The sequence below is a fragment of the Oncorhynchus kisutch genome, linkage group LG20 (assembly GCF_002021735.2).
Source record: "Oncorhynchus kisutch isolate 150728-3 linkage group LG20, Okis_V2, whole genome shotgun sequence".
Lineage (NCBI taxonomy): Eukaryota > Metazoa > Chordata > Actinopteri > Salmoniformes > Salmonidae > Oncorhynchus > Oncorhynchus kisutch.
The window spans coordinates 44,604,557-44,622,117 of NC_034193.2; the positions used below are offsets into that span (position 1 = coordinate 44,604,557).

Here is a 17,561-nt window from a genome sequence, read left to right on the forward strand (position 1 = left end):
ACTTTTCAAACACACCCTTCTCGCTCCACTATATAAAGCCTTGACGAAAATGTAACCTCCTGTTCCGAGGATGTGAGGACGATGGTCCATACGTTAAAAGGACTAACATGTCAACTACAGAACTAAGCCAACCTCCGTGTGAGCTTAGGTTGCGAATGGTATGAACTTTGAACTCTTATTCACTACAGAAGTGATACCTCCTAGCCGTTGAGTTAGCAACAGCAGCTGCAAACGTGGGCTAGGAAAGGACAGATAGAATATTCTGTCTACCACACAACGACGTTACTACAACGTATCCAATTTACCACCAGAGACATTCTTCAAAGGACAAAGGACTCGGTTGGGCAACACTGCCTTCCATCTACCACCAACCTACTAAAGCGCAGCTCAGAGTAAATATTTATTGCATTTTCCTTTTCCAAACGGACGGTAATTTAGAATGCATAAGATACTGTATTTACGATAGAGACATCGCTTCTCCCTTTGTTCCTCAGTCTTCTCGCTCTTTCACTCAAACCCAGCCCCTTTTCTTTGTGTAACTAACTGTCATATTTGTTCCGCCCGCTAGGGACGTTTTCTTTTATGACGTCATTTGAAATCAAGGTTTGATTCATTCTGTGTATATGTAATTCTGTGTGATTAGTTAGGTATTTAGTAAATAAATAATTAAACCCAATTTTGTATTGCTGATTCAACTTGTTAGCCAGGGTTTGTGAAGATAACCAAGAATTTACAACTTTCAGATGAGACTGAAATAAGGTGATGATTAATATTGACTGCTATTGATGTAAAATATTACTTGGTCTTTAAGAGTTTATTTGGAAGATAAAAGCTCTATAAATATTATTTTTCTGGTTCCCCGACTTTCTAGTTGATTCCATTTACATGAATAGCTCAATCAGGTAATATTAATTGCAGAGAAAGGGTTTTATAGAATAGCACGTCATATCACTTAATCCGGCATAGCCAAAGACACGACACCACTCTCTCCCAAAATACATCATCCAGGAGGATCCTCTTGATGGGACTGTCCATATCGGCAGACTGTGATATGGCCATTTCTTGGAGAGACTCCTTCCCCTCCAGGAGACTGTCAAACATGATGACAACCCCACCCCAACGGGTATTGCTGGGCAGCTTCAATGTGGTGCTCTTATTCTCCTCGCTTTGCTTGGTGAGGTAGATTGCTGATATAACTTAATGACCCTTTACATACCTAACCATTTCCTTGCCTCTCTTTCAGAGTGTATCCATTGTTTTCAGTGCCATGATGTCCTTGAGGAGCAGATTCAATGCATGAGGTGCACAGCCAATGTGTGTGATGTGAGGGTAGGACTCCTCCACTTTAGACCAAGCAGCCTTCATGTTCGCAGCATTATCTGTCACCAGTGCAAATACCTTCTGTGGTCCAAGGTCATTGACTGCCTTCAGCTCATTTGCAATGTAGAGACTGGTGTGTCTGTTGTCCCTTGTGTCTGTGCTCTTGTAGAATGCTGGTTGAGGGGTGAAGATGATGTAGTTAATTATTCCTTGCCCACGAACATTCGACCACCATCAGAGATGATTGCAATACAGTCTGCTTTCTCTATGATTTGCTTGACCTTTACTTGAACTCTGTTGAACTCTGCATCCAGCAAATGAGTAGATAAAGCATGTCTGGTTGGAGGGGTGTATGCTGGGTGAAGAACATTCAGAAATCTCTTCCAATACACATTGCCTGTGAGCATCAGAGGTGAACAAGTTGCATACACAGCTCGAACAAGACATTTGTCAGCATTTCTCTGACTACGTTCCTCCATTGAGTCAAAAAAACTTCAGATTCCAGGAGGACCATGAGCTGTTGCTATTGATAAGGTGTCTGATTCATCATTTTCACCTCGACTAGAAGTAGAGGAACTTTTATCAGAGGTTGCTTGTTGTGAGCGCTGAGGGAACTTTATGCACTTGGCCAGATGATTCTGTATCTTTGTTGCATTCTTCACATATGATTTGGCACAGTATTTGCAAATGTACACAGCTTTTCCTTCTACATTAGCTGCAGTGAAATGTCTCCACACATCAGATAGTGCCCATGGCATTTTCATGTAAAGATGGTAAAGATGAGAATTTTTTTGATTAAACAACTCCTTTGTAAGATAAATGTTTTAAAATGAAACATGTATGGAAACAGGTGAATTAACACTCACAGTTAGCAGGCTCAAGCAAGCTAAAACCCACATGGTAGAAAAAACTAACTAGCAGAAATGGTTAACAAGTTAGAAATGATTAAAACACACTTTGCTGTAAGCTACTATCTACTAGTTAACAGAAAATCATGTATGTCATATAAAATATATTCACCCCACCCAGTATTGTAATCAAAACTTACCAGAAAGCATGTAGTCCTTGGCTCAGACAGTGTAGTAGTGTGTGCTCAATAACATCTCATTAGTGTGCAAGATCTTGAGAATCAGCTGTACATGTGATGGAAGAATGCACTGTGCATGCAGAGGGTTGCAGTTCAATTGAATTGGGAAAAGTTTAACCAAAATATGCCACAAGACCTAGAATTGCCTTATGTGTATCCCACAAAAAAAGTCTCACTGTTATAAGCTAACTTTTTTGATGAATATAGAGCAAAACTTACATTTCCAGAAATTTACCAGAAGGTTTCCGACCCTTTGCAACCCTACTCTCCATCTATCCATACCCTGTCTGTTCCATCCTTTCTCACTGTCTCTCTCTCCCTCTCTCTTTAATTAGGTCGCTGATTTTCCTGTGATGTGGGGGCTGAATAGAGGAGCTGTCACAGGAGCTCAGTTCTGGCCGGCTGCCTTCCTCCGCTCACGCTCACACACACACACACACACACACACACACACACACACACACACACACACACACACACACACACACACACACACACACACACACACACACACACACACACACACACACACACTGTAAACCTTTCCGACATACTGCAAACTTCACATTCTCCCACTGTGCAATGGTCAGACCAACAAACACACGTCCTGTCTCACAGACTCACTCTAAACCTCACACAGTGTTTCTCTTTTTCACACCCACACTGTGTTCCTCCTTTGAGACACAATTTAGGAATAACAGAAGAGATGTTAGAGGGTTGGAAAACATAGCCTTTACCAGCACAATGTTGTATGGAATACACAATCCATTTGGTATCATCATTCCCTGCAGCAATAGAGGAAGTTTATTCTGTAGAGGAAGTTCCAATATCTGACAGACTATTTCAGCACAGAGTTTTCTCCTCAACACGGTACCCCAGCCAGAACTGTAGTCACAATATGCAGTGGTCTTAACATAACACACTTGAAATTAAGGAAGGTCAGACGGTGTTATAACAGACATATTGCTCCTATGGTCTGTGTGCTTTCTGCTTACAGTTTAGTGACTTCCTCAAATATTTGTGTCAACATACAGTGACCCAACTGGAGCATCATTTGCCCCTTCCAGCTACTGGGTTGTATTCACTAAGAGGAAGTAGAGAAAACACTGTGTGTGTGTGTGTGTGCATGTATGCGTGGTCCTGTGTGGACATACGGGTGTGTGTGTGCGTGTGCGGGGTTATATAGGTTAGCTGTGCGTTTGCGCATGTGCATATACAGTTGAAGTCGGAAGTTTACATACACTTAGGTTGGAGTCATTAAAACTTGTTTTTCAACCACTCCAGAAATGTCTTGTTAACAAACTATAGTTTTGGCAAGTCGGTTAGGACATCTACTTTGTGCATGACACAAGTCATTTTTCCAACAATTGTTTACAGACAGATTATTTCACTTATAATTAATTGTATCACAATTCCAGTGGGTCAGAAGTTTACATACACTAAGTTGACTGTGCCTTTAAACAGCTTGGAAAATTCCAGAAAATGATGTCATGGCTTTAGAAGCTTCTGATAGGCTAATTGACATCATTTGAGTCAATTGGAGGTGTACCTGTGGATGAATGTCAAGGCCTACCTTCGAACTCAGTGCCTCTTTGCTTGACATCATGGGAAAATCTAAAGAAATCAGCCAAGACCTCAGAAAAATAATGGTAGACCTCCACAAGTCTGGTTCACCCTTGGGAGCAATTTCCAAATGCCTGAAGGTACCACGTTCATCTGTACAAACAAAAGTACGCAAGTATAAACACCAAGGGACCACACAGCCATCATACCGCGCAGGAAGGAGATGCATTCTGTCTCCTAGAGATAAACATACTTTGGTACGAAAAGTGCAAATCAATCCCAGAACAACAGCAAAGGACCTTGTGAAGATGCTAGAGGAAACAGGTACAAAAGTATCTATATCCACAGTAAAACGATTCCTATATCAACATAACCTGAAAGTCCGCTCAGCAAGGAAGAAGCCACTGCTCCCAAACCGCCATAAAAAAGCCAGACTACGGTTTGCAACTGCACACTCTGGTCTGATGAAAGAAAAATAGAACTGTTTGGCCATAATGACCATCGTTATGTTTGGAGGAAAAAGGGGGAGGCTTGCAAGCCGAAGAACACCATCCCAACCATGAAGCATGGGAGTGGCAGCGTCATGTTGTGGGGGGTGCTTTGCTGCATTAGGGACTGGTGCACTTCATAAAATAGATGGTATCATGAGGGAGGACAATTATGTGGATACATTGAAGCAACATCTCAAGACATCAGTCAGGAAGTTAAAGCTTGGTTGCAAATTAGTCTTCCAAATGGACAATGAACCAAAGCATACTTCCAAAGTTGTGGCAAAATGGCTTAAGGACAACAAAGTCAAGGTATTGGAGTGGCCATCACAAAGCCCTGACCTCAATCCCATAGAACATTTGTGGGCAGAACTGAACAAGCATGTGTGAGCAAGGAGGCCTACAAACTTGACTCAGTTACACCAGCTCTGTCAGGAGGAATGGGCCAAAATTCACCCAACTTATTGTGGAAGCTTGTGGAAGGCTACCCAAAACGTTTGACCCAAGTTAAACAATTAAAGGCAATGCTACCAAATACTAATTGAGTAAACTTCTGACTCACTGGGAATGTGATGAAAGAAATAAAAGCTGAAAGAAATCATTCTCTCTACTATTATTCTGACATTTCACATTCTTAAAATAAAGTGGTGATCCTAACTGACCTAAGACAGGGATTTTTTACTAAGATTAAATGTCAGGAATTGTGTAAAACTGAGTTTAAATGTATTTGACTAAGGTGTATGTAAACTTCCGACTTCAACTGTATGTGTGTATGTGCTCATATACTTTGTGGTTGCTCCCTAGCTGTCTGTCTGTCTGTCTGTCTGTCTGTCTGTCTGTCTGTCTGTCAGGGTAATTGACCGCCATGGTGTGATGCGTATCATGTGTTTGGTTCTGCTGGTCTCAGTTCAGTTCACACTGGTCTTACTCAGGGCTACTGACTGCTGTCTGAAATGGCACCCTAAGCCCTATCAAGTGCACTATAAGTAGTGTATTATATAGGGCATAGGGTGCTATTTTGGACATAGAAAGTGCCTGCTGTCCACAACAACCCCCAGTAATAGGGGAAGTGATCTATCTAGTCTTCAACATCCTTTCTAACACTTCCCCTTCAGCCGTGATGGGCAACCTGTCCTCATATGTCTAGTAGTTTGATAAGCAGTACTCTCTCCATTCTATCTTTTCATTTGGATTTCTCTCTCTCTCATACATTTTACATTTTAGTCATTTAGCAGACGCTCTTATCCAGAGCGACTTACAGTAGTGAGTGCATACATTTTCATACTTTTTTCATACTGGTCCCCCGTGGGAAGCAAACCCACAACCCTGGCAAACGCCATGCTCTACCAACTGAACCACACGGGACCCGGACTCATACTTACTCCGAGCGATCACACACACACACACACAATTTTTCCATTTCCATTGAAGCCCGAGAGTCAGCCCCAAAAATGTATTGGGGTTGGCACATGGGGAGTGTGGTGAAGCCAGGTAGGAGACCTGCGCCAACTTCCTGTGCTTACCGGAGAGCGAGAGGGACCGGGCAGGCACCGTGTTATGCTGTGGAGCGCACGGTGTCCCCGGTGCGGGTGCATAGCCCGGTGCGGTACATTCCAGCTCCTCGTATCGGCCGGGCTAGAGTGGGCATCGAGCCAGGTGCCATGAAGCCGGCTCTACGCATCTGGTCTCCAGTGCGTCTCCTTGGCCCGGCGTACATGGCACCAGCCTTACGCATGGTGTCCCCGATTCGCCAGCACAGCCCAGTGCGGGCTATTCCACCTCGCCGCACTGGCTTGGCTACCGGGAGCATGCTACCAGGTAAGGTTGGGCAGGCTCGGTGCTCAAGAGCTCCAGTGCGCCTGCACGGTCCGGTCTATCCAGTGCCACCTCCACGCACCAGCCCTCCGGTGGCAGCCCCCCGCACCAGGCTGTCTCTCCGTCTTCTGCCTACAGGTGCTTCCTCCTCTCCAGTGCTGCCAGAGTCTCCCGTCTGTCCTGAGCCGCCAGAGTCTCCCGTCTGTCCTGAGCCGCCAGAGTCTCCCGTCTGTCCTGAGCCGCCAGTGTCTCCCGTCTGTCCTGAGCCGCCAGAGTCTCCCGTCTGTCCAGAGCCGCTAGAGTCTTCCGTCTGTCCTGAGCCGCTAGAGTCTCCTGTCTGTCCTGAGCCGCCAGAGTCTCCCGTCTGTCCAGAGCTACTAGAGTCTTCCGTCTGTCCTGAGCTGCCAGATTCGCCAGTCTGTCCTGAGCTGCCAGAGTCGCCAGTCTGTCCTGAGCTGCCAGAGCCGCCAGTCTGTCCTGAGCCGCCAGAGCCGCCAGTCTGTCCTGAGCCGCCAGTCTGATCTGAGCCGCCAGACCCGCCAGTCTGTCCTGCGCCGCCAGTCTGTCCTGAGCCGCCAGAGCCGCCAGTCTGTCCTGAGCCGCCAGTCTGTCCTGAGCCGCCAGAGCCGCCAGTTTGTCCTGAGCCGCCAGAGCCGCCAGTCTGTCCTGAGCCGCCAGTCAGCCGGGAGCCGCCAGTCAGCCAGGAGCCGCCAGCCAGCCAGAAGCCGCCAGAGCCATCAGCCAGCCAGGAGCCACCAGAGCTGTCAACCAGCCAGGAGCTGCCAGAGCCGTCAACCAGCTAGGAGCTGCCAGAGCTGCCAGCCAGCCAGGAGCTACCATAGCCGTCAGTCAGTTCGGAGCTGCCCTTCAATCTGGAGTTGCCTTTCAGTCCGGAGCTGCCCTTCAGTCCGGAGCTGCCCTTAAGTCCGGAGCTGCCCTTCAGTCCGGAGCTACCCCTCAGTCCTGAGCTGCCCCTTAGTCCGGAGCTGCCCCTCAGTCCGGAGCTGCCCCTCAGTCCGGAGCTGCCACTCAGTCCGGAGCTGCCCCTCAGTCCGGAGCTGCCCCTTAGTCCGGAGCTGCCCCTCAGTCCTGAGCTACCCCTCAGTCCTGAGCTGCCCCTCAGTCCAGTGGGGTCCTTTAGCAGGGTTGCCAGTTCTAGGTCGGCGTCAAAGGACGCTACTAAATTGGACTAAGACTATGGTGGAGTGGGGGCCACGTCCAGCGCCAGAGCCGCCACCCAGACCCTCCCCTATAGGTTCAGGTTTTGCGGCCGGAGTCCGCACCTTGTATGTTTCTAAGTTTTGTTTGGTCAGGGTGTGATCTGAGTGTGCATTCTATGTTGGATGTCTAGTTTGTCTGTTTCTGTGTTTGGCCTGATATGGTTCTCAATCAGAGGCAGGTGTTAGTCATTGTCTCTGATTGGGAACCATATTTAGGTAGCCTGTTTTGTCATTGTGGGTGATTGTCTATGTTATGTTGCTTGTTAGCACAGTGTTTGATTAGCGTCACGGTTGTCACTTTGTTGTTTTGTAGTGTTCAGTTTTTTCTATTAAATGACAAACACTTACCACGCCGCATTTTGGTCCTCCTCTCTATCTCCAGACGACATCCGTGACAAAAACAAAGTGTTGGAGAAGAAAGTAATATGTGCCATGTAAAAATGTGTGCCATGTAAAATATGTGCCATGTAAAAAAGCTAACGTTTAAGTTCCTTGCTCAGGACATGAGAACATATGAAAGTTGGTGGTTCCTTTTAACATGAGACTTCAATATTCCAAGGTAAGAGGTTTTAGGTTGTAGTTAATATAGTATTTATAGGACTATTTCTCTCTATACCATTTGTATTTCATATACCTTTGACTATTGGATGTTCTTATAGGCACTATAGTATTGCCAGTGTAACAGTATAGCTTCCGTCCCCCTCCTCGCCCCTACCTGGGCTCGAACCAGGAACACATCGACAACAGCCACACTTGAAGCATCGTTACCCATCGCTCCACAAAAGCCGCGGCCCTTGCAGCGCAAGGGGAATAACTACTCCAAATCTAAAAGCGAGTGACGTTTGAAACAGTATTAGCGCACACCCAGCTAACTAGCTAGCCATTTCACATTGGTTACACCAGCCATTAGGCTGATAAGCTTGCAGTCATAAACAGTGCTGTGCTTGCGAAGAGCTGCTGGCAAAACGCACAAAAGTGCTGTTTGAATGATTACGGGCCTGCTGCTGCTCAGTCAGACTGCTCTATCAAATCAGACTTAATTATAACATAATAACACACAGAAATACGAGACTTTGGTCATTAATATGATCGAATCCGGAAACTATCATTTCGAAAACAAAACGTTTATTATTTCAGTGAAATACGGAACGGTTCGGTATTTTATCTAACGGGTGGCTTCCCTAAGTCTAAATATTATCGTTACATTGCACAACCTTCAATGTATGTCATAATTACGTAAAATTCTGGCAAATTAGTTCGCAATGAGCCAGGCAAACTGTTGCATATACCCTGACTCTGTGTGCAATGAACGCAAGAGAAATGACACAATTCCTCCTGGTTAATATTGCCTGCTAATCTGGATAGTAGTTATAACTAGTGATTATGATTGATTGTTTTTTATAAGATAAGTTTAATGCTAGCTAGCAATTTACCTTGGCTTCTACTGCATTCGCGTAATAGGCAGGCTACTCGTGGAGTGCAATGGTTAGAGCGTTGGACTTGGTAACTGTGCGGTTGCAAGATTGTAACCTGCTGACAAGGTGAAAATCTGTCGTTCTGCCCCTGAACAAGGCAGTTAACCCACAGTTCCTAGGCAGTCATTGAAAATAATAATGTGTTCTTAACTGACATGCCTAGTTAAATAAAAAGGTATAAAAAAATATAATTACAAAAATAATAATAATCGGAAATCGGCGCCCAAAAATTTCTGATTGTTATGAAAACTTGAAATCGGCCCTAATTAATCGGCCATTCCGATTAATCGGTCGACCTCTACTTCATACCAACCGCTATGGTGACCCACGACTAGATCATAGCAAGTCAAGGGAAAGTGAATGTTTGTCCCCTTGGCCTTGCACTATTATGGCCAATATCGTACACCCCATTGGAACATATTGTGGACTGGAGTACAGGGTCAGACAGTATACAGTTTTTTGTGTTATTTTTATTGCTTGTGTCTGTTCCCATTCTACATGATATACTGTAATAAAGAGATCCTAACCTTTCCAACAAAGGCAGAAGAACATGTAGTGGTTATCAATACCTCCACATAACTCTTTTAATTGTGCCCTGAGGGCACCACTAACCCAGTGGCCTGGTTTCACCATAACATAGCTGTGTACTGGGGCACTCTGGAAGTGCTGGTATCAGTCACACAGACAGAATGGGACTGGGTAACTTATCCTGTTAGCGCTAGAGAGGGGCACTGTTTTCTAGCCTAGGACTATATATCACCTATAACATCTTGCGCTGTACAGTCACAGTGGCATGGCAGTTAATAGTGATTTTACCATAGCTTTGATTTTGGGCCAAGATCCTGGTTTTTGCAGCCAACCATGTCTTCAAGCTCCGCTTGTATAGACGCTGCAGCTATTGCAGTTGTATGTTATAAGGAGGGCTGTGTGTGTGTGCTGTCGTTCTGTTGTGGGTAGAGAACAGCTGAATATTTCATGGCGAGCGGCAGCAACGGGATCTGATCGCTAGTGTGTGTGTACGACTGTGCGTGCGTCTCTCCGTTTCATTCCTCCATAGTGTCTGCAGATAATTCCCTGAGAGAGAGATAGGCAGGGCAAATAGGACTGTGTGGGGGCTTGATTGTGCCTGCCCTGAAAACGAGAGGCACTTAACTGCTCTGAAACGCCACTTACCTTGGGAGAGGGAGGAGGTATGCAGTCTGGCCATGCAATATACATTCTAGACCATACTATAGCAATTTGGAGAGAGAGTGCAAATGTATAGGTAAATATCAAGTCAGTCGGTCACACACAATAGAGGAATATCAACTCTGTCTCTGTCTTTCTGTCCCTCTCCCTTTCTCCTTATTCTCTCTTCTATCTCTCTCTGTCTCTTTCTTTCTATCCCTCTCTCCCTTTCTCCTTATTCTCTCTCTTCTATCTCTCTCCCTGTCTCTCTTTATCCTATTTCTCCCCCTCTCTCTCTTCTCTCCCTATCTCTATCTGCCTCTTTCTCTCTGTCTCTCTCTCTACCTCTGCCTACGTTGTCATTTTGTCACTGTAAAGTGGTGCAGTAGGTGTTTGCTAATTCTCTCCATGTACTGTAGCAGATGGTGGCTTCAAAATGCTGAAAATGTTCCAGATAAGCAAATTATATACCCTGCTTTAACATTTATAGCAGCCTATTTCTCTGCTTCCATCCCAAATGGCACCCTATTCTATATGTAGCGCACTAGTTGTAAAACCCTTGTAAAACTGACCATCCTACCAATCCTCGACTTTGGCGATGTCATTTACAAAATAGCCTCCAATACCCTACTCAACAAATTGGATGCAGTCTATCACAGTGCAATCCGTTTTGTCACCAAAGCCCCATATACTACCCACCATTGCGACCTGTACGCTCTCGTTGGCTGGCCCTCGCTTCATACTCGTCGCCAAACCCACTGGCTCCAATGCCTAGGGTGCCATTTGGAATGCATATTCTGTTAGAGCCTAAAGAAATGTATGAGAAATGTGAGAGGGACATATGCTGTCTGTGTTCTTAATGAGTTACGATGCTCGACTGATATTATGTGGTTGTTCCAGCCTCTGTGTTCAAATGCACTTATTGTGAGTCACTCTAAAGTTTCTGCAGAGTGTTTTGCAGTTGTTATGCATTGTCTTTTCTGGTATATATCAACGTATCCTTCTCCAGTCTATATGCCTTTTGAACCATGCATCCCACTGCTGGCTTGCCGGGTTGGTCCTGTTCAGTCACTGGATAGGAGACCATATGCTGCTAGTGTTGTAGGGCCAGTAAGAGGCACTTTCCTCTGGTCTAAAAAAACATCCCAATGCCCCAGGGCAGTGATTGGGGACATTGCCCTGTGTACGGTGCCGTCTTTCTGATGGGACGTTAAACGGGTGTTCTGACCATCTGTGGTCACTAAAGATCCCATAGCACTTATTGTAAGAGTAGGGGTGTTAACCCCGGTGTCCTGGCTAAATTCCCAAGCTGGCCCTCATACAGTGCCTTGCAAAAGTATTCATCTCCCTTGGCGTTTTTCATATTTTGTTGCATTACAGCCTGTCATTTAGATTGATTTTTATTTGGATTTCATGTAATGGACATACACAAAATAGTCCAAATTGGCAAAGTGAAATGAAAAAAAAAAAAAAACGGAAAAGGGTTGCGTGCATATGTATTCACCCCCTTTACTAATTACCTTTAGAAGTCACATAATTAGTTAAATGAAGTCCACCTGTGTGCAATCTTAGTGTCACATGATCTGTCACATGATCTCAGTATGTATACACATGTTCTGAAAAGCCCCAGAGTCTGCAACACCACTAACCAAGGGGCACCACCAAGCAAGCAGCACCATGAAGACCAAGGAGTTCTCCAAACAGGTCAGGGTCCTGGAGAAGTACAGATCAGGGTTGGATTATAAAAAAATATCAGAAACTTTGAACATCCCACGTAGCACCATTAAATCCATTATTAAAAAATGGAAAGAACGGGCCCGGTAATCTGGAATTTAATTATTTTTGGGGGGTGGGGGGTGTATAATTTGATTCCTATCACTTTGAAGATGCAAAATATTTTTTATTGTGAAACAAACAAGAAATAAGACAAAAAAACTGAAAACTTGAGCATGCAACTATTCACCCCCCACCCCCAATACTGCACACCAGCAGAACCCCCCCAAATGCAATACTTTGTAGAGCCACCTTTTGCAGCAATTACAGCTGCAAGTCTCTTGGGGTATGTCTCTATAAGCTTGGCACATCTAGCCACAGGGATTTTTGCCCATTGTTCAAGGAAAAACTGCTCCAGCTCCTACAAGTTGGTTGGGTTCTGATTGTGTGAAGTAATCTTTAAGTCATACACACAGATTCTCAATTGGATTGAGGTCTAGGCTTTGACTAGGCCATTCCAAGACATTTACAGTGGGGCAAAAAAGTATTTAGTCAGCCACCAATTGTGCAAGTTCTCCCACTTAAAAAGATGAGATTTTCATTTCATTCATTTTCATTTTCATCATATGGGAGAATGTAATTTTCATCATATGTACACTTCAACTATGACAGACAAAATGAGAAAAAGAAATCCAGAGAATCACATTGTAGGATTTTTAATTAATTTATTTGCAAATTATGGTGGAAAATAAGTATTTGGTCAATAACAAAAGTTTATCTCAATACTTAGTTATATACCCTTTGTTGGCAATGACAGAGGTGAAACGTTTTCTGTAAATCTTCACAAGGTTTTCACACTGGTTTTCATGCTGGTATTTTGGCCCATTCCTCCATGCAGATCTCCTCTAGAGCAGTGATGTTTTGGGGCTGTTGCTGGGCAACACGGACTTTCAACTCCCTCCAAAGATTTTCTATGGGGTTGAGATCTGGAGACTGGCTACCACTCCAGCACCTTGAAATGCTTCTTACGAAGCCACTCCTTCGTTGCCCGGGCGGTGTGTTTGGGATCATTGTCATGCTGAAAGACCCAGCCACATTTCATCTTCAATGCCCTTGCTGATGGAAGGAGATTTTCACTCAAAATCTCACGATACATGGCCCCATTCATTCTTTCCTTTACATGGATCAGTTGTTCTGGTCCCTTTGCAGAAAAACAGCCCCAAAGCATGATGTTTCCACTCCCATGCTTCACAGTAGGTATGGTGTTCTTTGGATGCAACTCAGCATTCTTTGTCCTCCAAACACGACGAGTTGAGTTTTTACCAAAAAGTTATATTTTGGTTTCATCTGAACATATGATATTCTCCCAATCTTCTTCGGATCATCCAAATGCTCTCTAGCAAACTTCAGACGGGCCTGGACATGTACTGGCTTAAGCAGGGGGACTTCTGGCACTGCAGGATTTGAGTCCCTGGCGACGTAGTGTGTTACTGATGGTAGGCTTTGTTACTTTGGTCCCAGCTCTCTGCAGGTCATTCACTAGGTCCCCCTGTGTGGTTCTGGGATTTTTGCTCACCGTTCTTGTGATAATTTTGACCCCACGGGGTGAGATCTTGTGTGGAGCCCCAGATCGAGGGAGATTATCAGTGGTCTTGTATGTCTTCCATTTCCTAATAATTGCTCCCACAGTTGATTTCTTCAAACCAAGCAGCTTACCTATTGCAGATTCAGTCTTCCCAGCCTGGTGCAGGTCTACAATTTTGTTTCTGGTGTCCTTTGACAGCTCTTTGGTCTTGGCCATAGTGGAGTTTGGAGTGTGACTGTTTGAGGTTGTGGACAGGTGTCTAGGCTTATACTGATAACAAGTTCAAACAGGTGCCATTAATACAGGTAACGAGTGGAGGACAGAGGAGCCTCTTAAAGAAGAAGTTACAGGTCTGTGAGAGCCAGAAATCTTGCTTGTTTGTAGGTGACCAAATACTTATTTTCCACCATAATTTGCAAATAAATTCATGAAAAATCCTACAATGTGATTTTCTGGATTTTTTTATTCTAATTTTGTCTGTCATAGTTGAAGTGTACCTATGATGAAAATTACAGGCCTCTCTCATCTTTTTAAGTGGGAGAACTTGCACAATTGGTGGCTGACTAAGTACTTTTTTGCCCCACTGTACACAGATCGCATGAGAGAGGAAAGTACACAACACAATGAAGAGTGAGATGGATAGAGACAGTTCATGAAAGTATGCCTTATCTACTTTGAATAACTAGTCAAATGATTTAGTCAGACATCTCTGCAGCATACGTTAGGCAGGCTAGTCTAGCTAAATAGGATGACAGTACAGTATGGGGAGCACAGATAATGTTGTTTGGCTGCTACTACCAGAGCAGAGATGAGAAATATGATTTTTAAAGAATGAAAAATGACGAAGTCATCAAATCAAAACAAAGGAATATACACAACTGAAATATTATATTATTTCATAGTAATTTCCTATTTTCTATTGATGTCTACCCAATGTGGACCTGACGGAGACAATGGAATATTTTTTATATTTTGCCAATTGAATGTCCACTGTTTTAGGTTTTGGAATTTCAATAAAAAAAATCTAAAATCATATTAATCTCATTCTTTCGTAATGCATCTGATGCTGATTTTTTTTGGTTAACTGTGATTATTTTAAAATAATTGTACCGAAACCGAACTGACCTCAAAAAGCACTAATCGCTCATCACTAATGGGTACAGATTTTTATAAACTTATAATTTGAAATGGATAATGTACCTGTAACCACCCCAACAAAAAAATAACAAAACAAATGCACATTTGGTCACCATTTTGTTTAAAGTCCACTTGGGTAAATGTGTTGGTTTTGTGTTCAATACTGCATGCCCCTGCATATGAAGTAGAATAGGTCTACAGGAAAATGGTTTGCCCACTTTGGTAGAGCAGAAACATCGGACTGTGTGTGTGTGCATGTGTGTGGCCGTGGTTGTGTTTGAATTCCCCCAGTCCTGCGTCTTGGCAGTAGGAGAGTAGCACTGTTGTTGGCATTCACGTCAGCCACTCCACAACAGCTACTCCGTGCCTGGTACCCCTCACTGTATCCCTGTCTTTTCTTCCACTTAAGACCCCTCTCACTCTCTCTCTCTCTCTCTCTCTCTCGCTCTCTCTCTTCCCCTCTCTCTCTCTCTCGCTCTCTCTCTCTTTCTCTCACACACCCTCTCTCTCTCACTCTTTCTCTCTCTCTCTCTCTCTCTCTCTCTCTCACACACACACACACACACACACACACACACACACCCACACACACACACACACACACACACACACACACACACACACACACACACACACACACACACACACACACACACACACACACACACACACACTCTCTCTCACCCCCCCCCCCCTCTCTCTCTCCCTCCTCTGTCTTGATGCTGCATAGTGAATGCTGGCAGCCTCTCAAGTCCCCACAGAACTCTGCAACATACACTATTTGTATTTATTTTTCTTTGGGAGGAATGTGTGTGTGTGTCAGTGAGACGGAGGGAGTTTGTGTGGTTGAAAAGCATGTGTGTACTGTATGTGTGTGTGATGTGATTGGAGTCACAGCATAATGCAGTACAATCATTTGCAACAAATCTCCTCTCACTTCATTCTTCCCTCTTGATTCATATTTCACCTCACTATTCCTCCGATACACAGTTCCATTCCCCTTGAGAATCGTTTAATCACTCTACTCTTCTCTCTGTGAATAACATCAAGAAATCACATTAATGCTGGATCTGAAAGTATTACCCTCAAAGTATTACTACAAGTCGCCAACTGAAATACAATACGCCAGTCTCACCCAGGTAGACCTGAATAGAATGTGAAAGGAGAAGGCCAGCCCTCTAACAAATTGCATATAAACAAATAGCTGTGGGCCAATTGGTTGACCTGTAGCCAAAGTCTTTGATTGTAAGTGAGCAAGAGAGAGAGAGAGAGAGAGAGCCGGGAGGGGAGCATTCCTTGCCACATAATTAGCTTTCATTTGGGTCCCCTGGCCTGGATTACCCTCTCTATCCCTCCTTCTCTTACCCCTTCCCTTCATCCCTCTTCCCACTCTCTCCATATATGCATGTCAAGCACTTGGTGATCTAGTGTCTGTGAGGTGAGGATCTGATACATGTGTCAGTTACCCCTGGAGACAGTCTTGAGTCAAAAAGACAAAGGGAGCAAAAAAGCAGATATGATGAGAGGATGTCAGGAAGAAAGGGGGAGGTAGAGGCTGAGAAGTAGAGGGAGAGTGAGAGATGGAGTAAGCTGAGAAACAAAAAGAGAGAGAAAGAAGGTGAGAGCTAGGAAGAGGTGATAGAGGGAGAAATATATAGAGGAGGAGACAGGGAGAAGAGAAGTGTTCTCCACCCTGAAATGCTGCAGGGTTTGGCTTGGCACGCCAGGCACGGTCACCATTGTTTGGAGTAAGATTGTCACAAAGAAACTAGGTTGGCACAGTACAGAGGGACAAGGTGTATTGTGAGTGAACAGCCCCGGAGATCAGCTTGGTTGACAGGAGAGTACCTTGTTTACGACTGTCCTGTATGGGAGACACCTCTCTGATTGGTTGGGCTAAAAGAGGAAGACAAATTTTGGTTGAACGCATTCAGTTGTGCAACTGACTAGATACCCCCCTTCCCTTTCCTTTCCTCCATTAACACCACAGTAATGACAACAGGCAGGTAGATGCACAAGACACCGTAGTGACAACAGCATTACCACAGACAGGTGCTAGTGCTACCACAGTGAGATGCTATCTTTGGTTGAATTTTGCAGCAGAAAGGCTGCTGTATAGGTAAAAGAGTCCTACGAAGTGTACCGCACTCTAAATGATAACTCTGATTCATCAAATTCCACATGCTGACCGCAAGGCACTGCAGAGGGTGGTACGCACAGCCGAACACACCATTGGGTGCACACAGTCTGCCCTCCAGGACATCTACAACACCAGGTGTTGCAGGAAGGCCAAGAAGATCATCAGGGACCTGAGCCACGGCCTGTTCTCCCCGCTTCCATCACTCTGACGCGGGCAGTACTGGAGCATCATGGTGAAAACTGACTGGCCAATAGCTTCTACCCCCCTGGGACACAGCCTGACTCTATCCTTCTACTACCCCTGCCAAAGTCAACTTACATGCTGTGAGACAGTTGGGCTCAGCAGGCTCAGACTGTGTGGGTTTAACATTAAGCTGCTGGGCCCTGGGAGAGGGGGAGGTGGGGGAAGAAGTACACGGAGGAGGGGAGCTGGGGAGGAGAGGTATAGGGGAGATTGGGGAGGTGATAATGCAAGAGGGAGGTGTTAAGGATGTAGCTGTGTTGTGGTGTTGGCCTTTTGGGATCCGCTGTTGTTGACTTAAATATACTCAAATATTAATTTATTTTATTACCTTTATTTAACTGGGCAAGTCAGTTAAGAACAAATTCTTGTTTACAATGACGGCCTAAACTGGCCAAACCAAGACGACGCTAGGCCAATTGTGCACCACCCAAGGGACTCCCAATCACCGCCGGTTGTGATACAGCCTGGAATCGAACCAGGGTCTGTAGGGACGCCTCAAGTATTGAGATGCAGTGCCTTAGACCACTGCACCACTCGGGAGCCCCAGGCTATCAGGAAGGGAAGGAAGGAGGAGAGAAGCCTCAGCCTTCCCCTCTCTTAGGGGTTGG

The 17,561-nt window shown here is 44.8% G+C and overlaps 1 protein-coding gene across 3 annotated transcripts in view; it reads left to right on the forward strand.

Annotated features, from left to right (window-relative positions):
• The window catches only part of LOC109865780 (rab11 family-interacting protein 4A), an 83,680-nt gene that overhangs the window by 31,348 nt on the left and 34,771 nt on the right, over positions 1-17,561 (forward strand). The window lies entirely within an intron of this gene.